Here is a 24,497-nt window from a genome sequence, read left to right as displayed (position 1 = left end):
CCAGGATCACTGTCTGTATAGAGTTTGTAAAGTCTCTCCACATCTGCCTGGGTTTTCTCCAGGGATTCTGGTTTCCTCCTATCGTGTGAACCAGCGCAAAAAGTAAACGAACCAGAGTGGGATCAGTGGGAAATGGCAAAATAAACCACAAAAGACGAAGACACGAAAGACAGAGTTAGACTTGAGAGGCAAAGACGGGATTGAGAGGGCTGGGGTATTTTTTTCTATCACCAGCACCTGAGTGCCTGAACGGCTTTATTTTTAAGGAGGCCGTACAAAGTTGTTTCTCAAGGAAGTAAGATACATTTTCAATTTAATTATGAGAAGAGAAAGAGGCACAGATTTCCAAGTGAACATAGTCTATTATTACTGTGTGACCTCTAAAATATGGGCAATAATACATGTCTACAAGATTAGCTGGAAAATGTACGTGACCGTTTTGAAGTGCAGCTGTAAAGTTAAAATCTAAAGTTCTAAGGAAAACATGTTTTTCTTCTGCTGGGTTCAAAGTTGAAGCTTAGAGAAAATGTGTTATCTGTGAGGAAGGTCAGTTGAGAAGGGTTTGTCCCCTGGATGTTCTCCCAAGCCTCAGGGCCCCTGCCACCTCACAGCTCGCACTCTACATCCTAAATCCCAAAGATGTGGCTTTTAGGTTAACTGGAATGTCTGCATAGTCCCAGTTTGAATGAGGGATGTGTGTCTGAGTGTTCCCTGTGATGGGATGGCGTCTTGTCTGGGGCTGGTTCCTGCCTTGAGTCCTGAGCTGCTGGAACAGGCTTTAGCCACTGGTGATCCTGAACTGACCTACGCTGGTAGATAATGATCTTACTTGTCTCTTTTCAACTTTCTTTTTTTTTTTTTTTCATTTTAGCAGTTTATAATGAAAGTTGTAAATAAGATTATTTTATTCCTGCATCTTCTCAATTATTTCTTCCTTGTACTTGTCCTTTTCCTTTCCTACTTGGTGAGATTTGGCTTTCTGTTCAAGAATCATTTTGCGGTGTTTGTCCAGTTTAAGCCTAGATAACCACCTTGCTACGGGGCGAATGTCCACATGGACAGTTGTGCCATGAGCTTTTTCCTGCTGCACCTGCTTAATGTAGATGACGTATTTCTTCCTGTAAACCTGGACAGCTTTGCCAATCTACTGACCTTTTTAGTGCCCCTGAACAACCTGAGATCTGTCTAGCTTCTAGTGGTTCAACGACAGGAGCTTCCTGGTGGACATAAAGTTGTATTCCTGTCACAGATCTAGCTTTAAGATAGTGGCAATGCAGGCTTCCTCTAGTTATTAGGGACTGTAGGTATCAAGTCTGTTTTAAGGTTTAGTTTCAGGTTCTATTCCTGGAAGTTTAGCTTCAGGCCCAATTCTCCAGCCCTCTGAGCAATTATTAGAACTATTAATTAATGACTTTTCTGCTTAATAACCAATCTGACCAAGAAATTGGTACCAGAAGTGGTTGCAAGCAACAGATCCTCAGGAAGATGGGGGAAATCTCAGACTGATTGTCTCTAATTGTTGATGTCTCTAAAAACTCAATTGGTAGTACAAGGTACATAGTATGTGTCAATCAAACGGCTAATTAAATTATTACCTGTGCTCACTAGGAATAATGTACTCATTTTGGGCATGACTCTGAAGGATATAGTGGCAGTGTGTTAGAATAATACGAAAGCCTTAAGGAAGGCAAAATTTGCAGTATAACTTAGCTGCTTCTAGCTGAACTTGACAGCTTAAAGAAAACAGAAGAGCAACTCGAAAGTCTTAATGTCTTGTATGAAGACAAAAACAAAAATTTGTGAAATGTCTATGATTTTATTCAAAGAATATCTTATCACTTGCAGCTATTGGGCTGAGATAGCTGAAAACAAAACTCAAATTTTCTTAGGCTGCTGCATAATAACATTGGTTCATCAGACATTTTACATAAAAGTTATATTTGGATTAGGAGAGAGTGGGATCCTAAGAATTGAAAAGGGAACATATGGTAGGACTCATATAACCATATAACTTAGTACTCCAAACCCCACAGAAGCTTCCTTCCTCTCCTGGTGAGGAGGCTGTTCTTCATTTTTTGAAGCCCCTATAATTACCCCACTTGAGGGTGTTACCTTGAAAAGGGGAAATAATTCTCCTGACTTCTTAGCCCATAGCTTCTGATTATAGCCATACTTAAACCAGAATCAGGTCATGGCAGGCTACAGGTGGCAAATAGTAAATTTACTAATGTATATTGGCAAGAATCAGAATAGGTTCGGTAGGTGCTATACCAACGAAAGCAGGACAAAATCCTAGATCGGGCTGAGTTCATTGTTTAAGAAGCACTTCCCAGGAGATTCTGATTTCCTTATGTTACCTTAAGAATGTGGATGTGGTTCTAATTGTTTATTCAGCTGGTCTCGATAAGGGGGTCAGAGAAAAAAAAGTTGAGATGAGAGAAATTTCTTGGTGTGATATAGGTTAAGGAATCCAAAGACTTGGGAAGATAGAAATTTTATAGTGGATTTGTTATGTATTAACTTATTTACTCACTCTTAGCTTACATGGTTTAGACCTCCACCTTATACTTAAAGCTTCTGCCATAATCTCCTGTAGTAGTGTGTATGATACACAGGCAGTGAACCAAGTTGTCATCTTAACACATAGCTAAATCTAAAAAATGATTAACACTAACCCATTCCTCATTTCCTGACCTTTCCCAAACACAAAAGTACTAACACACCATTTCCAAGGACAGAATGCAATGATTTAATAAAGTGTGCTTCATCAGTTAGTAGAGACTGCTAATGGCCACTAGCCTTGAAAATGCTGGGAGAAATATTCCACGCTGCTTTGCTTCTGCTGGCCACTTGGAGGACTGGCCAGTTGTGGTATGGCTTATGCCATAGCCTCAAGTTGCATGACACCACCATGTCCCAATTTGTGGGATCAGTGACAAATTATAGGTTATGTCAATGATTTTCAATTAAGGGTTATTTTTCCCACCAGAGGATATTTAGCAAATACATTTTTTTATTTCCTTGCTTACTTTTTATTTTTATTTCTTTGATTTTTTTTTTTTGAGACACAGTCTCACTATGTCACCCTCAGTAGAGTGCCATAGCGTCACAGCTCACAGCAACCTTCAACTCTTGGGCTTAACCGATTCTCTTGTTTCAGCCTCCCAAGTACAGGTGCCCGCCACAATGCCAGAGTCCTACCCTGTGCCCCTGAGCAGAGTGCAGTGGCGTTGTAGCTCACCGCAACCTCAGACTCGGGCTGTGGGCATCCTGCTGCCTCAGCCTCCAAAAGCCACTGGGATTAAAGGCTCTTGCTGCGGCCCCCACCTGGGTTTTTCATTTTTTTATGAGTTGGGATCTTACTCTCGCTCAGACAAGTCTCGAACTCCTGAGCTCAAGCAATTCTCCCTCCTCAGCCTCCCACAGTATTGGAATTATAGGCGTGAGCCACCGCACCAGGTGGAAAATATATTTTTGATCATAGAAAATGGGAGGCTGCTGCTGGCACCTAGAGTAGAGATCATGAATCATGCTAAATATCCCACAATGCACAGGACAATTCTTCCCACAACAAAGAATTATCGAACCTGAAATATCAAGGTTGAAGAACTCTAGATTAGGTGTACATAAAATATGTACTAGAAATAAAGGCTGAGCAGCCCTGCTGTATTGCATACAGAGCAGGAATCAGTAAACATTTACTTTAAAGTGACAGACAGTAAATATTTTCAGTTTTGTAGGTCATATGGTCTGTGTTGCAACCACAGAGAATACTCATGAATGAAAGAAAGTGCCTGTATTCTAATAAAACTTTATTTACAAATACAGATTGTAGTCTAGATTTGGTCTGCAGGCAATAGTGTGCCAACCCTTTATAGAGATATTAGCCTGAATGCTCTTACTACAATGGTTTTAGCTTTAATGTATGATGCTAATCCACAACAATTTTATTGTTTGATAAGCCATTTATTTTGTAATAAACCTTTTCAATTCCAATCAGTTTTTAAAAACTGAAGTGATGAACTATAGGCTTTCCAGCCTGGAACCTCCCCTGGCTAGGTGCTCCAAGGAGGAATTTTGGGGGCCATGGTGTGGTAAGGAGGGCTGAGGGTGGGTGCTTGCTGTTCACAGGAGCAGGGAGCAGTCTTTGGTTGGAAGGAGAATCCACACACCATGGACCTCAGGCTGTAGGGGCAGGGGAGGGGTTAGGAAGAAGAGGATGCATACACTCCCACACTCACTGGCCAATTGAGTCTAATTACAGTCATAGCCAGGTTTCTCCAAGGATGTGGACCTCTGACCTTCTCCCCTTTGAGGGGGTTGAGATATAAAGTCCATCACTTCTCAGCTTGATTGGTGGGGACTGATATATCTTCTAAAGGGTAAGGTAATTGGGTCCTGGATTACCCAGCCAGCACAACTGAGGTGGTGGCTGAACAGGTAGGGGATAAACAGAAAAGAAGACTTCCCTACAGATCTGAAAATGGCTGCCCCCAAAGGCCAAGACTACTTATTCTAGGAAGACATGCTGAGTTTGCTGCAATGCATGAGGAACAACTTTTCATCTAATGACAGGTCCAAGTTCAAAACCACCAAGTCGGCTGGGCACAGTGGCTCATGCCTGTGATCCTAGCACTCTGGGAGGCTGAGGTGGGTGGATTGCTTGAGCTCAGAAGTTCGAGACCAGCCCGAGCAAGAGCAAGACCCTATTTCTACTAAAAATAGAAAAACTAGCTGGGTGTTGTGGCAGGTGCCTGTAGTCCCAGCTACTTGGGAGGCCAAGGTAAGAGGATCCCTTGAACCCAGGAGTTTGAGGTTGCTGTGAGCTAGGCTGATGCGATGGCATTCTAGTGTGGGGCAACAGAGTGAGATTCTGTCTCTCTCTCAAAAAATCAAAAACAGAAAGTCCACCCAGTCACACGTAGACTGGGAAAGGGTAGCACTGAAAGACTTTTCTGGAAATGTGCAAGCTCAAATGGATAGAGATTTCTAATGAGGCAAGTTCCTAAGTTGACTGAATTGATCCTTGAGGCTCAGGTACATGTTAAAAATTATTATAAAGGCAAAAACCTCAAGAAACACCCAGACTTCCCAAAGAGGCCTCTAAGCCTTTACTCCTGCCTCTGTAAAAAGAAGCAGGCCAAGTATATGAAACTCCACCCCTAGATGAACAACCTAGACCTCATCAAGGCTCTGTGTCAAAGACATACGAGAAGCTTCTGGAGAAAAAGATGAAATAGAAATAGGAGTTTGAGAGAAACCTGGCTCAATTCAGGGAGTATGACCCAGATCTAATCCAGAATGCCAAGAAGTTGGACATCCCCAAGAAGCCCCCAAACACCTAGCAAATGTGGAACCCCCATGAGAAGAAGGTGTAACTCAAAGTGAAGCCAGATGCCACTAGGAAGGAGGTGAAGGACTCCCTGGGGAAGCAGTGGTCTCAGCTATCAGAATAAAAGAGGCTGAAATGAATCTCTAAGGCCCGTGAGCAGGGGAAGAAGTATGAGATTATGCAGGACTATATCCAGAAGCACCCTGAGCTGAATATCAGTGAGTTGGGCATCACTAAGCCCACCCTCCCCAAGGCCGAACAAGGACAAATTTGATGGGCAATGCACCAAAACACTTCAGAACAGCTACTTGTACTGTGCAGAGCTCATGGCTGGCGTGCAGGACATGGCCAGCAAGGGAGCACATGGTGCTATGCACCCAACAGTGGAAGCTGCTCTCCCAGAAGAAGGACACCCATCACAAGAAGTGCATCCAGAAAAAGAAAGATGACAACGCAGGACTGCCAAGTTTTCTTTTCTTAATTTAATTTTTATTAAATCATAACTATACATTTATGGGGTACAATGTGATGATTTGATATGCAATGTGGAATGCTTAAATCAAACTGATTAAAATAACCATCACCTCGTGAACTTATTTTTTGTGGTAAGACATTTATAATATACTCTTAGTTGTTTTGAAATTTACCCTTGTATAGTTCACTGCTCAGTTTTCTCAAGAGCCTGCATGAGGAAGAGCAGCAGATGGTCCTGGGGGAAGAAAAGATGTTGAACAACAAGAAGCCAGCTACCAGCCTGGCCTCCAAGAAGTCAGCCCAGGAAGTGGGCAAGGGCAGCTCAGAGAAAGCTAAGTGGCCCGTATCACCCAGGTTCATCTTTTCTGATGAAAAGCAGCAGCAGCCATAGGAGGAACAGCCTAAGCTCTCTGACAGTTAGATGCCCTGCCTGCTGGGCCAAATGTGAAGTGACTTGTCTGAGTAGAACAAGGCCAAGTACAAGGCCTGGAAGGCAGTGCTCAAGGTGCAGTTTGAAAGGAAGACCAGTGGAGAGCACGACGGAAGGGGCAAGCTTCCAGAGCCACCCAAGAGAGCCAAGGAGATCTGGCAGCAGAGCTCCATTGGCAACTACCTGGCCTGTTTTAAGAACAACTGGATGAAGGCCTGGAAAGCTATGGAGATGACCCAGAATAATGTGAAGAAGGAGAAGTGGATGTGAATTCAGAAAGCAGCCAAAAACTAAAAGCAATATGAGCGAAAGCGGAGTGAGATACAACCACCTCCAGCTGCTACAAACTCTTCTATGAAGATGAAGTTGCAGGGAGAAGCTAAGAAGCCTTCCATGAACAATTTCCAGAAGTTCTCCAGAAGCTGCTGTCCAAGCAGCTGTTGAAGGAGATCATGATGGAGATTGTCAGCTGCTGGCAGGACAGCCCCAGAGCCAGAAGGAGCACTATGCTTTAGCTGAGGAGCAGCTAAAGTTATTCAAGGTGAACCTGGACCTTTGGGTCAAGAGTCTATCACCCCAGGACCACACAGCATGTAAAGAGTATGTCTCCAATAAATGTAAGAGCACGACCATGCAGCAAGGCCCAGACCCTAAGTCCACCTGGGCTCCCCTGCTGTCCAAGTAGGAGTCTGGGGAGGAGAATGAAGAGGATGAGGATATTGAGGATGAGGAAGAAGTAGAGAAAGAAGATAAGACTTGGGACTCCTCTATGTTCAGCATCAAGGATGAGGTCAAGGATGAGGAGAATGAGAAAGACAAGGACAAGGATGATGAGAAGGATGACCATAATGATGAAGACAAGTCCAAGGGCAGCAGCTCTAGCTCCTCCTTCTCCTCAGAGAATTCCTTAGATTCTGACTCCAAATGAGGTTCAGCATCCTGAGGCAGTCAAGGAGAGCCCAGGAACTCTACTCCCCAGCTGACTACTTTGTTTCTCTCCTACGTTCTGTTCCACTGCCCCTGGCCTCCTCTACTTTCTTTTATTATTTTATACAAAATACAGTGGGGGTAAAGGGCTGGAGGAGTCTAGGCCAGGACTCTGCAGTCTCAGAGATACCAGCCCTCAGGGTCTCTAGGGTGAGCAACTATCAGACCAAGCCAGCACTGGACTGGCCCTGCTCAGATCACCTACTTCTCACTTGCAGTTCCAGTGTGGACAATGGACCAGGGAATGGGGGTGGGAGAGCCGAAAGAGTTCAATGAAGTCTTCCACACCTGAAGCCCAACCCAAGGTGGGATGAAAGCTTAGAAAGGACCCCTTCTTTCTGAGAGGAGCTTGCCACCTGGACCCCTGCATTGGAACTGGAGGCAAGCAATACGTGGGAAGAGGAGGACAGGTGCCTTTAAGAAAATGGGCACTGTACTGATGGCCCTGTCCTCTGTCCCTGCAGGAAACAGTGGCCTGGACCCACTGATGGAGAAGGGGCCAAGTGCTTTGTGTGTGTGTGTGTGTATACTCTAAGCTGCTGACCAGACATTTTCTACCCCCCAGAATGAAGTGCCTGATAATGAAAAACTACTGATTTTTCATTTCAAACTAAAGTTGATTATGAAAGAGTCATTTACACAAAATTTCTGGAGACATTTACCATCCATCCTGGAAGCCAAAATAATGTCATTGATTGACAGTTTAAAATCTGAGGAGGTAAATCTATGCGAGATACATAAACATCTATTTTGAAACTTAGTAGTTAATTTAAGGAGTTTGGGCCTGAAGTGAGCAGTTTACCATGTATATCTTCAGAGGAGTATTTACTTATCACCCAGTAAAGCATGCCTTTTAATTTAGATCAAATCATCGTTTTCCTAAATTAATGTCATACATTTTTATTTCCAGTTTTCATGCGTGCATATTAAAAATGGAGTTCATTAGCAGAACTTCACAAAGAATTAAATTAGGTCAGTGATATTAGATGCTTCAAATAAAAAAATCTGTTAATACCAATGATACTTAATTTTTTTCACCTAGTTCATTGTAAAATCTTCAGGTCATTCTGTCAAAGGGAAAATATGACATCATTACTACTTGCATTAAAAAACCAGTTGAAAATCTGACATTAAGGATTCAGTTTATGTGTTTTGTTACATAATATGGAAATCATTTTTTATGAAGCATGGTGACATGGTAAAAACAAGGGTGTCTTTTTTTCTTTTGTATTTCTACATGAAGATGCCTATAGAGCAGAAGGATACTCAGAATTGATCAAAATGCACACATAATTCAAAATAGATTCCAAAAATGCTATGATATTATATCAATCAAAATAGAAAAGGCAGTTGTCAAAATTTACAAAGAATTGGCTTGGCACCCGTATCACAGTGGTTACCGTGCCAGCCACATGCACCGAGGCTGGCGGGTTCAAACCAGCCCGGGCCAGCTAAGCAACAATGACAACTGCAACAAAAAAAATAGCCAGGCATTGTGGGGGGTGCCTCTAGTCCCAGCTACTTGGGAGGCTGAGGCAAGAGAATCGCTTAAGCCTAAGAGTTTGAGGTTGCTATGAGCTGTGACACCACAGCACTCTACCAAGGGTGACATAGTGAAGACTGTCTCAAAAAAAAAAAAAGAAATTTACAAAGACTTCATGCACACACTCACACACACATACAGATTAACTGAATTAAAAAAAAACTTTCGTGATAGAGTTGCTATGGAATAAAAAACATTTTACAATGTCCACTAATTTTTTTGTTGCAGTTGTCATTGTTTAACTGGCCCCAGGCTGGGTTTGAACCCACCAGCCTCGGTGTATGTGGCCGACACCATCACCACTGTGCTACAGGCACCAAGCCTAAAAAACATTTTAGTATGGCAGGAAACAGTTTGTCTGAATCTGAGGAAAAACACATATAAGAAAGATAGGAGTGGGAGGAGTCAAGATGGCCAACTAGAAATAGTTTTCACCAGAAGCTCCTGTGCAGAGGGAGAGAGATTTGACTGAAGTGTGCTCAGTGAAGCTGAAGGTGGGAAGCTGAGCAGGGAAAGAAGGAAGAGAGGTGCACATCATCTCTGCTGAGACAAGCTATGAGCCTAAGAAAGAGGAAGAAAACAAAAACCAGGTACAGAGCCCATTGCCAAGAGCACAGGAGACCCCTCTCCCAAACTGGAGGCCCAGGATGGCTCTCTGCAAGTGAGCAGGGAACAAAGGACCTCTCACATTACCCTACAGGAGACAGCTGCTAAACCCAGTCCTCCCCACCAGGGGAGGTCCCATCTCAAAACCTAGGCATCATCCTGCCTGGCACAAAAGTGAACAAATATTTTCTCCACAATTTTGAGCACACAGTTCACACTTCTTTCCATCCTGATTACCTGAAGGACTGTCCCCTGCAAAGGCCAGAGTGTTTGGTGAATTAACTGAGAGGCTTGGGCATTCTGTGGTCTGCCAAGTAGCCCAGGTGGAAACAGTGGTGCATGTGGCAACAGTGGCACAGGGAGATATTAGCCCACAAAGAAATGTTGGCATGCATGGAGACAGTGGCGCTGGCATGAGCTGAAACAGTGACAGTGGCAGGCGGGCAGTGAACTTGGTGGGCGAACTTTCTGGCTCCCTTTCCCACTGGAAGGGACCCTTCTCCAGCCCCTCAGGAATTTGCAGACAGATCTGCCCACCTATTTCTGTTTCCTAGCTGCATGGAGACCCTTTGAACTCTTTTTGTGAGCAATGTTGTATGCCCGAGGCAATCTGATCAGAACTTTCCCAGCAATCCTCCAAGGTTGAGAGTGGTGGTGTTGCAGCAGAGAGGGGCAAATTCTCGTAGAGCTATCCTTGGTGGTGGGGGCAGGGCCACTGCAGGTGTTTGTATTTTTTCCCAGCTGAGATTCCAGCATAATACCAAGGCTCCTTAGAATTGAGTAGAGGCTGGCTGACATCAAAACAGAGCCAGCTTCTATTATCTCACCAAACCCGCCCTCAGGGTCTCTGGCTGCCGCTCTGAAAGGCTGTAGGGGAAAAGCCACCATCACAAGCCCCAGCTCTTTGGAGAAGGGGTGATTTGCTCCAGTTTCTGGGGCCTCCCGATTCATTCTCACCCGACCAGTTTTAATTGCCAAATAGCTGAAAATACTCATGGGGAGGAAACAGCAGAAGAACCCTGGAAACATGAAAAATAAGAGCAGATCAACTCCTCCAAGGGATTACAAAGGACACAGGAAAATACCATCCATAGATAAATTGCTGAAATGTCAGAAATAGATTCAGAATATGGATGGCGTATAAGATGAATGGAATGGAGGAAAAGATGGAAATAGAAAAGATGGAAAAGATCCCAAAAGTAGTCAAAATGGACCAATACCTGGAAGGATGCCACCTTCCCAAACTCAACCAGAAAGAAGTAGAAATTTTGAATTAGACCTATATCAAGCACTGAATAGCATCAACTATACAAAATCTCCCAAAAAAGAAAAGCTTGGGACCAGATGGTTTCATATCAGAATTCTACCAAATTTTCAAAGAGGAACTAGTACCTATATTACATAATCTATTCCAAAACATAGAAAAGGAAAGAATCTTCCCCCACACATTCTATGAAGCAAATTTCACTCTGATCCCCAAACGAGGAATGGATCCAACAAAGAAAGAAAACTGTAGACTGATATCATTAATGAATATTGATGCAAAAATATTCAACAATATCCTAGCAAGCAGAATACAGTGACACATTAAAAAAGTTATACGCCATGACCAAGTTGGTTTTATCCTAGGGTTACAGGTTGGTTCAACATATGTAAATCCATAACTATAATTCACCACATAAATAAAATAAAAAACAAAGACTATATGATTCTGTCAATCAAGTCAGAAAAGGCTTTTGATAACATTCGGCATCCTTTCATGATTAGAACATTTAAGAAAATAGGCTTAAGTGGTACATTTCTTAACCTGATAGAGGCCATATTTGCTGCCACAGCAAACCCACAGCCAACGGTATATTGAATGGAATAAAACTGAAAGCATTTCCATTCAGATCTGGAACCAGACAAAAATACCTATCGTCACCACTGCTCTTCAACATAGTGCTAAAAGTCCTAGCCATTTCTATCAGGCAAGAAAAGGAGATCAAGAGTATTAAAATGGGGACAGAGGAGTTCAAACTCTTGCTCTTCACAGATGACATGATCTTGTACCTGGAAAACCCCAGAGACTCAACTACAAAGCTCTTAGAAGTGATCAAGGAATGTAGCAGTGTCTCGGGATACAAAATCAATACCTATAAATCAGCAGCCTTAATATATGCCAACACTAGTCAAGCTGAGAATATAATCAAAGACTCTATTCTTTTTACACTAGTACCAAAGAAGATGAAATACCTGGGAATGTATCTAACAAAGGATATGTTAGATACATTCTAACATACATTCTAACATAGTCTCTATAAAGAGAACTATGAAACCCTGAGATGTTAATAAATGAAAGAACATACCATACTCGAGGTTGGGAAGAATCAACATTGTTAAAATGTCCATACTACTAAAAGCAATCTACAGATTTAATGCAATCTCCATCAAACACCAATGTCATACTTTAAAAAACTTGAAAAAAATTCTACTTTATTTTATATGGAATAAGAAGAAAACCTGAATAGCCAACATAATTTGTAAAAATAAAAACAAATCAGGAGGCATCGAGTTATCAGACTTCAGGTTATACTACAAGTCTATAGTGATCAAAACAGCATGGTACTGGCACAAAAATAGAGAAGTAGATCTATGGATTAGAATAAAAAATCTAGAGATGTACCCAACCAAATATCATCATTTGAACTTTGATAAGCCAACAAAAACATGCACTGGGGAAAAGAATCCCTATTTAACAAATGATGCTGGGAGAACTGGTTAGTTACTTGTAGAAGACTGAAACTAGTCCCACACCTCTCACCATTGACAAAAATAGATTCTCTCTGGATAAAAGATTTAACTAAATTTAAGGCCTGAAACAATAGAAATTCTAGAAGAGAGTACGGGGAAAATGCTTGACAATATTGGCCTGGCAAAATATTTTATGAGGAAGATGCCCCTGGAAACAGATAGCCTTCAGAATGGGAGAATATTTTGCATGCTTTGGATCCAACAAAGGTCTGATAACTAGAATCCACAGAGGACTCAATTAATCAATAAGAAAAGAACAAGCAACCCCATTTATAAGTAGGCAAGAGACTTGAACAGAAACTTCTCTGAAGAAGACAGACAAATGGCCAACAAACACATGAAAAAGTTCTTGTCACCTTTAATCATCAGAGAAATGAAAATCAAAACCAATCTGAGATATCACCTAACTCCAGTAAGATTAGCCCACATGGCAAAGTCCCAAAACTGCACATGTTGACACGGATGTAGAGAGAAGGGAACACTTCTACACTGTTGGTAGAATTGCAAACTAATCTAACCTTTAGGGAAAGAAGTATGGAGAATTCTCAAAGAACTAAAAGTTGACCTTCCATTTGATTCTGCAATCCCATTTCTAGCTATCTACCCAGAAGAACAAAAATCATTCTACCACAAAGACATTTGCACCAGACTGTTTATTGCAGCTCAATTTGTAATTGCCAAGTCATTGAAGCAACCCAAATGCCCATCAACCCATCAAGGGATTAACAAATTGTGGTATATGTATACCATGGAATACTATTCCTATATAAAAAAAGATGGAGACTTTACATCTTTCATGTTTACCTGGATGGAGTTGGAACACATTCTTCTTAGTAAAGTATCTCTAGAATGGAAAACAAGTATCCAATGTACTCAATACTATTACAAAGCCAATATATAAACATTTACACATTCATATGAATGATACAAATATAGTGTAGCAAGGTAGAGGGGTGAGGAGGGAGAAGGGAGGGGAAGGGGAGAGGGAGATTGGTGGGAGTAGGGAGGGCATTTGCTAGGATCTCACCTAATGTGCACAATGCAAGGATATTTAGCCCGCCCCCACCCCCCACCCCCGGAGGGTGGAGGGGGCTCTCCTACAGCTTGAACTTTACCTTGGGAATGAGAACAATGTAACCTAAAAATTTGTTCCTTCATATTAATTTGGAATTTAAAAAAACACAAAACATGAAAAAAAGAAAGGCAGTAAAATTTAATAATGAACATAAACTTTAGGTATAATTTTCAAATTTATATTTTAGCCCTTCTTCCCTAGACCACTGTAGTGAACAACACAAAGGTAGTATTTCTATGAAAGTAAAATATTATTCTGGCAACATTTAAACAAACTAAAATTTAAATTTCTCTGTATTTTGATATTCTAATGACTACTGTGTATGATTTACCAGTACAGTTGCTTTCCTATGATTTGTGTATGAAGTCATTCTAATCTTTCAGCATTGATATGTGTAAAAAATTAGCTCGAAATAATGCTCTTAAATATTTGCTCTAGGCTTCTTACTGACCTCTACAGAAAGCATTTGGACTGTTAAGAAATACAATAAGAGACAGAACGGGTCACTAATGAGGAGTTAAATTGATAGTCCCTCTCTGCTACTCAGAGCTGTTGTTGAAATGAATTTGATAATAGGATCACCAAAAAGGTCAGTGAGTACCAAATGCAAAGTCACTTAAGAATCTGCTAAGAAGGAGGAAAGGGTGTTTCTGGCCCTCCATTATTCTGTTCTGTGTTCTCCCTGGTAGACATCTGTTGTTTCTCAGCTGCCCAATATCCACTGCCACTTGCCAAGAGTACCCCAATTTTCCTTTAAGGAATAGCTCTCCCTCATTAGGGTAGTCTTGGTGTAAGGTATGTCTAAGTCCTTGCCTCATCCTTTGGAAACCAAAGGCATTCAGTCTTTCCTCTCCTTGTCTACTTTGAGAACCAGGATGGAGAATTTGATCTGAGCTTGAATAATCTGATACTAAGACTTTGAATCTCGAAGAATTGATGTAAAGAAACAACTGGAGGTTAGGCACTAATTAGTTATTTCCTGTTTTAAGTCGGTGGCTATGGATTCTATGGCCTGGTCTTATAGAGTGACCTTGGTTTCTGTAAGCCCAAACCTGACTTGCCACCTCTGCCTTCAATTAAGCAGAGCTTGTTTCACTTACTTGAAAACAGGGAGCCCTAAGTGACATACATATTCTCCTTTAGCAGTGTTTTCCCCCACATCCACCTCAAATATAATAAATTACCCTATAACCTGCCAACCTGGCTTGTCTCTAAGGAAGTCATTTCTTGCTAAAGGCAATCTGTTACTCCTCCTAAGAGTCTTAGCATAGTGAAAGGATCTTTAAAAAGAAGATGTTAGACAAGGCTTGAAGAGTACATGTTCAGGCATTTGGTCCCCATGTGACTACAGAGTAAAACGCTACCATTTATTGAATACTATATGTATGTTACTGTGTTAAGTGAGTACTCTATCTACAGTCTCTATGTCAACACTTTGAAGAAGGTATTACTATACCCACTTTATAGACAAGCAATAAGAGGCTTAGAATAGTAAAAGAATTCACTCAAAGTCATTCAACTAATATTTGGGGAAGCCAGAATTTGAATCAATGTTCTTTGATCTCAAAGTCATTTTCTTAACATTAGCATGCACTGTCTATCTGTATAGTGTCTTCTGAGGAAAGAAGGATTTTCTCTCACAGGAACTCTATATGCATGTCTTACTAACAAGGAGGCTGACATTTCTTTCCTGAGTGAAGCTGGATAGGTTGGTTGGGCCAGGCCAGCAGTACTCTTGTTCGGTTTTCTGCCAAGACTTAGCTATAATTTTAGCATATTACTGAGGTACAATTTACACACAGTGAAGCACACAGATCTTTTGCACACAGTTTGGAGAATTTTAACAAAGATAAATAAACACCATGTAACCATCAATCAGCTCAAGAAATAGAACATTTTCATCTGCCAGAACCAAAGTCAACCCCCCTACCCACAGAGACAACCAGTTTTTAAATTACCAGAAGTTTTGTTCTTGAACTTTTCATTTCTTTGAGTCTTTCTAGTCAAGTCCCCAACCCACAGAGGATTTTTAAATTACCATAAGTTTGTTGTTCTTGAATTTCATATAAATGGAATCATACAGTAAGTAGTCTTATGTATAGCTCCTTTCACTCAAGCTAATGTTTTTGATATTAATCTATTTTGTTGGATGCATACTAGTTATTTATTGCTCATTTGTTGTATGAATATACTCCAAAGTTTCTGTTTACTCATTTTTCCTATTGATGGACATTTAGAATGTTTTCAGTTAATGGTAAGTCTGAATAAAGCTGCTCTGAACATTCTTGTTCAATTCTTTCTGTGGATATATATGTTCATTTATTTTGTTAATATATACTTAGAAGTCAGATTGCTAGGTCATAAGGAAGTAATATGCTAAATTTTATTAGAAATAAGGATGTACAATTTCATATTTCTATCAGTCAGCAGTGACTGCATTCCAGTTGCTCCACATCTCTGCCCACATTTGGGTGGGTGTCTTCGATGTTTCTTATTCTGGTGGGTAAATAATTTTATCTAATTGTGGTTTTAACTTGTATTTCCATAATGACTAATAATGTTAAACACCTTTTCATATGTTCATTGGCAATTTGGATATCTTCTTTTGGGAAGTGTTCAAATCTTCTGTTCATATTTGTATTATTGTTGGCTGAGTACGAAAGCATATAGTATCACATATGACCAACCACACAAATCAGGAAGCATAACCATCAAATCAGTGACATTCAATATTTACCCAAAGCCAAGCTGAAAGAGATGGTCCTACCTACTTTTCAAGGCCAGAGGTTTTAAACTGGCATGATACACCAACTCTGGACTGCAAAAGTGTTTTGTTCAGTTAGTACTTTAACTGGGATAGGTGCTAATGTGTTAAAAACTGAGATAACTTGAATATGGCTACACTGAGCCTGTACTTCCCTCTTAGCAATATTGGCCGACGCTGAGTAGTTACTGCCTTTTTATACTGTGTATGTGTTTTCTCCTTTAGCAAAGCCTCAACCCCATTCCCTATTGTCTTATTCCCAGGTTTGCTTCACTCGCTTCCCTAGGTGGCTTTTGTAGACATGGGGGAGGGAATTTCTGCTCTGGTCTGAGAACTGGGATGGTCTCAGAACTGGGATGGGCTTCTCTGAGCAATTGGATTTTTATTTCTCTATAAGTGTTGTGAATTAGATAACTCACTACATCTGCCTCTTTACGAATGCACTGACATATTTTTGACTCAATTGCAAAAACCCTAATGCATTTTATACATGTATGTTTCACTTTATAGTTACTCTTTTCCCTACCCTTCTTTTTATTTATCTTGAATTTCCTATTTACTTAAAACATCTCATAGAAAATTTATTTAATTCTTTTTGGAACAAAGCAGTGCATTCTGCCTGTGCATATCTATTAGGAGTGATTTCTAAGAAAGGAAGGCCAGCCATGAGCTACAGACCTCTGCTGGCAAACATCTTCAGTCCCACTTTTTAAGGACTTGCTTCTCAGAAATATGTTAACATTTCTTTCCTGGTTTTGTAATGTGTAAACTTGGGAAGTCTGAATCACATGTTTTAGATATCTCCTTCCTATACGTTTCTGATTAGGATAGGCCACAAGACAGATGATTATGTGAGAGAGAACAGCAGCCAGATGTGCTGCTGATGTGCTAACTCACCTTGTTGGAGTGAGACAGTGACTGTGCTTTAATTGCACCACTGTCCCCTAACTCCTCTTTCGACTGCTTCTACTCCTGGATTAGGTGTGTGGGCTTAGCTCTGTGATGAAGGCTCCACAGTCTCTGCAAGACAATCATACTACTAAGGTCAGAGGCAACAAGGAATGACAGGAGTTTCAGCCTGTCTTTGTCTTCAGCTCATGCTTGTGGGTTCCAGCTCGTTCTTGCTTTCCCTCAATTTCATATCCGTTTTCCCTTCCCCCACTTCCTGTCCTGCTGAACTTTAAGCTCTAGCATCATACACAGAGATAACAACCTTACAGAGACTGCTTAACCAGTTTCCACAATTGTGCAAGGTCGAATCCCTCTGTGTGTGTTCACATGTGTGTGCACAGTCATTGTGTGTAGTGATTTTGCTTCTCTGATTGAACCCTAAATGATATAGAATTTAGCATCAGAAGACCTTTGTTCAGATATTTAAGTTCCTATGCTATGACCTCATTTTCAAACAGCTTTGTTGAGGTTTAATTGATACACATATTGATTTTTTTCATTCATCCAACATTCAACAGATATTCTGTTGAGCCTCTTCCATCCCTCTATTCATGAAACCTTTACTTTCACTAAAGACGATAGACTAAATGGAATTTCACTTTTGACATTTTTGAAAGACCTGTTAAATAAGTAGATGAGAAAATACATTTTTCTGAGAACCTAAATCCTATTTTTCAATGGAGGAAAACAGAAATAAGTATATGAAGCTTTGCAAGAATAATTTTGTTTTATTTGGGGGCTCTTAAGAGCAGAATGGAATGTTGAAATTTCAAGCTGTGAGAGAGATGACTGGGTCTTAGGCAGGAGAGGGGGAGAAACATTTCTGTACACACATTCATATTCTGTGTCTCATATAGTAACTCCTGAGTAGCTGGAGAGAGGAAAACAGAATGCGTGGACAAAGAACCTCTACACACACACACACACACACATCCTTTCCAGGGGTTGGGTATTCCTTACTCTTCTGCTCTGAGGAAGGGGAACTGGTTGATTAGGTAATTTGTCCAAAATGGTCTCCATCAAACCATCTCATGATAGTCTCACTGACAAGGGCTACTTAGCTCCTTTTAAGCTGCATAAATCACAATTTAAAATCTTTTGCACAGAGGGAAACATTACTGTGACTCATTTTCCTTGAAGATGGATAAGCAGCAGCTCATGCATTTTTAAAGACTCAAATTTCTGTGCAGATGCATCTCTCTTGCAATTTAAGGATTTCATTTTTATGACTGATATTAAAAGCCTCCTGCACTCTAATGCCACTGGATGTGTGAGACCCTCAGACTTTGGTTAACTATGTCTAATGTTCAGAGTACCTGGAAGTCATTTTCATGATGTCTAAATTTGGAAAGATTTAAAGCACATCATTTTTCTGGAGCCTCTGAGTCTTCACACATCCAAGCATACAAATGAAGGGAAAAAGCATACCCAAGTTTTATCTAAATTAGACCAAAACACCATATAGACACAACTGCTACACACTGGGACACACTGGAAAGAGTGTCCCAGAGAATACTGAAATACTCTCATATTGGTTGGTCAAGAGATACTGCTGTGAGTTCCACAACCCCTTCTCCTCACTGAAGCCACCTCTACCCCTCCACAGGACTCCAAATAAGAGTCCTTGTCCCAGAAAATAAAGAGTTATTGCCTACCACATCTGGCTGCCTTCAGGACCCTGCCCCAACACTCAGGTTGATCTTCAGTCTAGAGTCTGTGCTATATCAAGCTAATAAATATTTTTAATATCTGTCCTGCACACAGATGTGGTAGAGAGTAGGTTGGCATTGAAGTTGGGAGATTTAAGTTGGAGTCACTGCATAACCTCTCTGGGCCTCAGTTTCCCCCATTTATAAAATGGGGGGGTTGAATAAGATTGTATCTAATGACCCTTTGAGTTGTGTTCTGGAATTTTCTGATTTAGAAACATCTGAACATTTTCCCTTTTCACCTGGAGGTGTTGATGTCTTGCAGAGGGAAAAGAATGGCTAAAACAAGTTGGATAACTTGTTCCAAAAAGCTGGCCAACCAGTGGGATGTGTCAAGAGAAAAGGTGGTGGAAACAAAACAGAGAACACTGTACAAAATCCCCACACAACCATTCTGAGAAAATCATTTGCAATTCTGGTTCAAAACCTCTTAAAAATTCATATTGGAACTGGAAAGTTCCCAGAGAAGGGCAGCCAGAATGACTGGACGAACAAGGGTTCTCTCTACGTGAAGACAGATACCAAGATTTGTGATTCTTCTGGTTGGAAAGGCAAAGTTGAGTAGGAGATGGAGTCAAAGACTATTTACATTTTTGAAAGACATTGAGGGTTGAACACTGACTTACTCATCATGCCTTTATAATCCTGCACCTGGAAAACAGCTCTTGACAAGTGAAAGGACTAAATTTAGATCTTTCTCTTCTTTGCACTCATGATAGGAGTATGGAGTCAGGATGATAAACTTATGAAACTTGTTACCCCAAGAAATACTATGAGCTATTTCTACTGATTCAAATAATACAGATAGCAGTTCATGGTGATGAATCTGTAAGATATACAGGGACACTGATGTGCAGGGCACATTGGGGAAGGTAACCATAACCTCTTCTGACCCAGTGTGCTACTGTCCAAGAGCGAATGTAGGCCACAATAACATTTAGGTATGCTTCAAGAAGGGCAATTTGCTTTTCTCCTTTCCACCTTTTTTGTTTCCTTATTTTCTTAGTATTATCTTACAGAAGTGCTGAATGGTCATTGCCAAAAAGAAAGTTCACAAGACTATGAAATGAAAACATTTTTCCTCTGTCAATATCCCTCTCCCCAGAGGTAAAAACAGGAAAAAAGTGCTTACCTATTTTCATTGTAAAATATACGTGTATGATAATATACAAACAGTTTACTTAATAAAATATCTTGGGTACCTCTATATCAGGACACATAAACTTACTCAATTCATTTTGGTGGCTGTATAATATTCCATTGTGTGAATAAGGCATCATTTCATTAACCTACTGATGAACATTTAGAGTATTTCCAGCACTTGCAAAATTTGCAATGTTATACAACAATGAATATTTTCATATCTTGTATTTATCTTGTATCTTGGTTCTCTTGTTTGTTAGGGAAATTCTCTATGCAATAACTTTCTGGGGAATGTATTGCTACATTAGATTATATCATATGATATATTTTGATAAAATGGCCAAATTTGTCCATCTGTTTGTGAGTGTTGCACTTTCACTACACTATCGTCTTATGACAGTTTTTATGTTTCCATGTTTTTATGCATCTTCTCCTAGCTAAAAAGAAAAATCTCAAGTTAAGTTTATTACTATTCTCTTAAGAGCACAGATGTTATGAGGATAGCAAAGTGATATAAATAAGCTTGGGAACTTGGAGAAATGCCATGTAACAACAACTCTGTTAGCCAAATGGATGAAATCACGAAGAATTTTCTGATAAATTTCATTTCCAGGTTCACAAACAGGGTATTTCATCTGAATTCATTTTTAAATTTAATTTTATTATACATTTCATTCAGAGAAAAGAGTATGCCTTATAATGTATAAAGAATGAACACTTGTGTAGAATCTTCTCTGTGGCAATTAGATGTTGGGTTGAGTAAAATAATGGTAGTTTTTATCTCTGTCGGCCTGATCATTAGGTAAATCACAGTCTTCTCCCTCCTGCTTCCTTCTTTTTCCTGATCCTCCCTCTACCTGTATACAGTAAAGTAGAAATGACTAACAGAGCTTTTCCCTTTTAATTTCATGACAGTTTTGAAGGAGTTAATGACAACATTGTGGATTTGTTTAAATTCAAAAGTGAAGGAGTTAAGATGTTATATATCTCAGAATTATATGCATATTACTAAGCAACAGGGTCTCATGTCAAAGGAATAAAACCCTTCTTGTAAATTTGATAGCACTAAAAAAGCTGATAGGAATTAATTTGATGGAGTGGGCCCGGAGGGAGACCTAGATGAGGGGTGTGTGTGTGGGGGGGAGGTGGACTGGTGGTCCATGTGTTTCTGAAATACACCTGCTCTCTCCAGTTAAAAATTTGGTGAAAGAACGCCAGAGTTTGGCAGCTAAGTGATGGTAAGAAATAGCTCTTCTTCCCTTCTGCCTTAGCTTACAGGATATGGTCCTAGAAACTTTTAGAGGCAAGAAGATAACCTGGGTGTCCCATACCTGAGTCAGTTGTCACCCTCCTCTACCCCAGCTATATCTACCACACTGCAGAGACACAGGCCTTTTTGTGTCTGACCAAGAGGAAGGTGTTTTTCTTTTCTTTTATTTATTTTTTTATTAAATCATAACTGTGTACATTAATGCATTTATGGGATACAATGTATTGATTTTATACACAATTTGGAATGTTTACCTCAAACCGGTTAACATAGCCTTCACCTCACTTAATTATTTGTTGTGTTAAGACATTTATACTCTTAAGAGATTTGACATGTACCCTTGCGTTATGCACAATAGGTGAGGTCCCACCAATTACCCTCCCTCTACCCCCCAAAAAGTATCCAATGTACTCAGTACTATTATGAAACCAATACATAACCACCCAAACTTTCATACAAATGATAAAACACAGCTATAGCCCAGAATGAAGGAGGGAAGAAGAGGGTGAAGTAGGTGTTTTTCAAGCAGGAATATGGAACCCAAACTAGAAATTTCAGCAGGCTTTGAGATCTGGGCATTGGTTTGCTACTCCCTGGCACGTTGGTTTTTATGTCTATGGCTACATTTCCCACATCCTGACACCATGGGCATTCACTTGCTTCATGTTGCTTCTTTTATTAAACACCATACAGCTTTTTTTAAGCCCCAGTAGTTGGAGGGATTTGTTAGCAGAACCTAATTCTCACACAAAATAAATCAATAAATAAGAATCATTTCCTCTTTTGTAAGGCTGCCAACTTGTTTATTTTAAGGGGCAATTATGTCATTGCCAAAACCACACTGATAAATAATCTCCCTGTATTTGAATTTTAAAATGAAGCCTTCTAGAGGGTTAGTCTCCAAAAGAACCAGTGATATCTTACTTTGCTGGACTCAAACTCAAGTTAAACTTCACATCTTAAAGAGAATTTCTTTCTTTCTATTTTGGGCTGAAGGAGAATAATGATGAAAAGGAGTTAAGACTTACCTTAGAGATTAGAGAGTTCCAAGAGATTAGACTTGCTAATAGAAACCCAATTAAAACACATTCTGGAAGGATTTTGTTAGACTTGTAAATACCCCAGAGCTCGTTCTGTATTGTCAGCTTTTTTTCTTTTAAGCTTACAATTATATTCGTGTTGTATGTTGCATACTAAGTAGGACTAGAGGAAATAAGTCTCTATTAATCAGTTCTTCAGTAATGCATGAGTCCCTAGTACTTTAGAGCTTGATATGGCTTCATAATTTCTTGTAGTCCTCATGTCATTGTCTGTCCTTTCATCAGAGAAGCCTGTCTGTACTAGAAAAAATTACGTCACTTCATTTATGTCTAAAGATTGGAAAATGCTGCACTTAGTAAGTTCACAGCCTCACTGCCAACAGGCAGGCACCTGCCAGGTTGAGAGGGTACAGCCATCTGGAACAGCAGAGAACAGGGTGAGGAAAGCTTTTTCAATTTGCAGAGAAAGAAATTACTACAGAAAATGAGCGAGATGGGACCAAAAAATGAATGCCCTATCTGCCCACCTGCTATTCTTGATCTAGAAATAATTTAGTCCTTTGGTTATTTGCAGGGAGCTTTGGGAAGAAAACACATTTCATAAATCCCCATGGCTACAGAGATTGCTGCAATGGTTATCATCATGCCTAACGCCTCTGGATTCCTGTGGACAGTTACATGGCTCTGTTGACTCTGAGTCACCAACGCCTGCTGCGATGAGGAACCTTTATGTCCTCACTGCTGATAAGCCCAGCATGAGAGTTGGAGAGTGATGGATCCAAGAAGATGAAATGGCTGCCTTGGGCTCTTTGCACGTATTAACACTCAGTTTTACCTAGGGTGCAAGAAGATTGAAACGGTAAAGGTTATTCCTTTAACCCACTACACTGTGAGTCTGAGAATATATGGCCACCTAAGGATGTTTCAGTCAATGACGGATCCACATGTATAATAGTAGACCCATAAGATCATAATGGAGCTAAAAGATTTCTATGATTGTGTGGCTAGTAACGTAGTGACGTCATAGCTGTCATAACTTCAAAGCACAGCACACTGCTCGCAGGTTTGTGGAGATGCTGTTGAAAACAAATCTACTGTACTGCCAGTCATATAAAAATATAACACACACAATAATGTACTGTACATAATACTTGGTAATGATAATAAATGTTACTGGTTTATGTATTTACTGTGCTATGCTTTTTATCATTATTTTAGAGTATGCTCCTACTTATAAAAAAATAGTTAACTATAAAGCCTCATGAAGGTCCTTTAGGAGGTGTTGCAGAAGAAGGCATTGTTGTCATTGAAAGTGACAGCTCTGTGACTGTTGTTGCCCCTGAAAACCTTCCAGTGGGACAAGATGTGAAGGTGGAAGACAGAGATACTGATGACCCTGACCCTGGGTAGGCCTAGGCCAATGTATGTGCTTGTATCTTTGTTTTTTTAAAAAAACTTAAAAGTAAAACAAATAAATAAAAAAAATTAAAAATAGAAAAAAGCTTACACAATAAGAATATAAAGAAAGAAAATATTTTTTCATGCAGCTGTGCAATGTGTGTTTTAAACTAAGTGTCATTATAAGAGTCTGAAAGTTTTAAAAAGTTATAGAAACCTAAGGTTAATATATTCTTGAAGAAAAACTAGTTTTTATAAATTTGGTGTAGCCGAAGAGCACAATATTTATAAAGTCTACAGCAGTGTACAGGAATGTTCTAGGCCCTCACATTCACTCCCCACTCACTCACTGGTTCACCCAGAGCAACTTCCAGTCCTGCAAGCTCCATTCATGATAAGCACGTTATACCAGTGTATCATTTTTTTTATCTTTTACCCATATTTTTACTGTAAACTTTCTGCATATAGATAGAAAGTTAAGATAAAAGATTAAAAATGATGTTAACAAATGGAAAAACATACCATGCTCATGGCTGGGAAAAGTCAACATTGTCAAAATGTCTATACTACCCAAAGCAATATACAATTTTAATGCAATCCCTATTAAAACTCCATTGTCATACTTTAAAGATCTTGAAAAAATAATACATCATTTTATATGGAGTCAGAAAAAACCTCGAATAGCCAAGACATTACTCAGAAATAAAAACAAAGCAGGAGGAATCATGCTACCAGACCTCAGACTATACTATAAATCAATAGTGATCAAAACAGCATGGTACTGGCACAAAAACATAGAAGTAGATGTCTGGAACAGAATAGAGAACCAAGAGATGAATCTAGCTACTTACCATTATTTGATATTTGACCAGCCAATTAAAAACAGTCAATGGGGAAACAATTCCCTATTTTAAAATTCCCTATTTAACAAATGGTGCTGGGTGAACTGGCTGGCAACCTGTAGAAGACTGAAACCAGACCC

The 24,497-nt window shown here is 40.0% G+C and overlaps 1 pseudogene; it reads left to right on the top strand.

The window, feature by feature from the left end:
- Positions 1 to 2,787: 2,787 nt before the first annotated feature.
- LOC128576773 (nucleolar transcription factor 1-like) lies at positions 2,788 to 7,164 on the top strand (annotated as a pseudogene).
- The last annotated feature ends 17,333 nt before the right edge of the window (positions 7,165 to 24,497 follow it).

This window comes from Nycticebus coucang, chromosome X (genome assembly GCF_027406575.1).
Source record: "Nycticebus coucang isolate mNycCou1 chromosome X, mNycCou1.pri, whole genome shotgun sequence".
Classification (NCBI taxonomy): Eukaryota; Metazoa; Chordata; class Mammalia; order Primates; family Lorisidae; genus Nycticebus; species Nycticebus coucang.
Note: the sequence above shows the minus strand (reverse complement) of the source record. Positions and strands in the feature narration are given on the sequence as shown.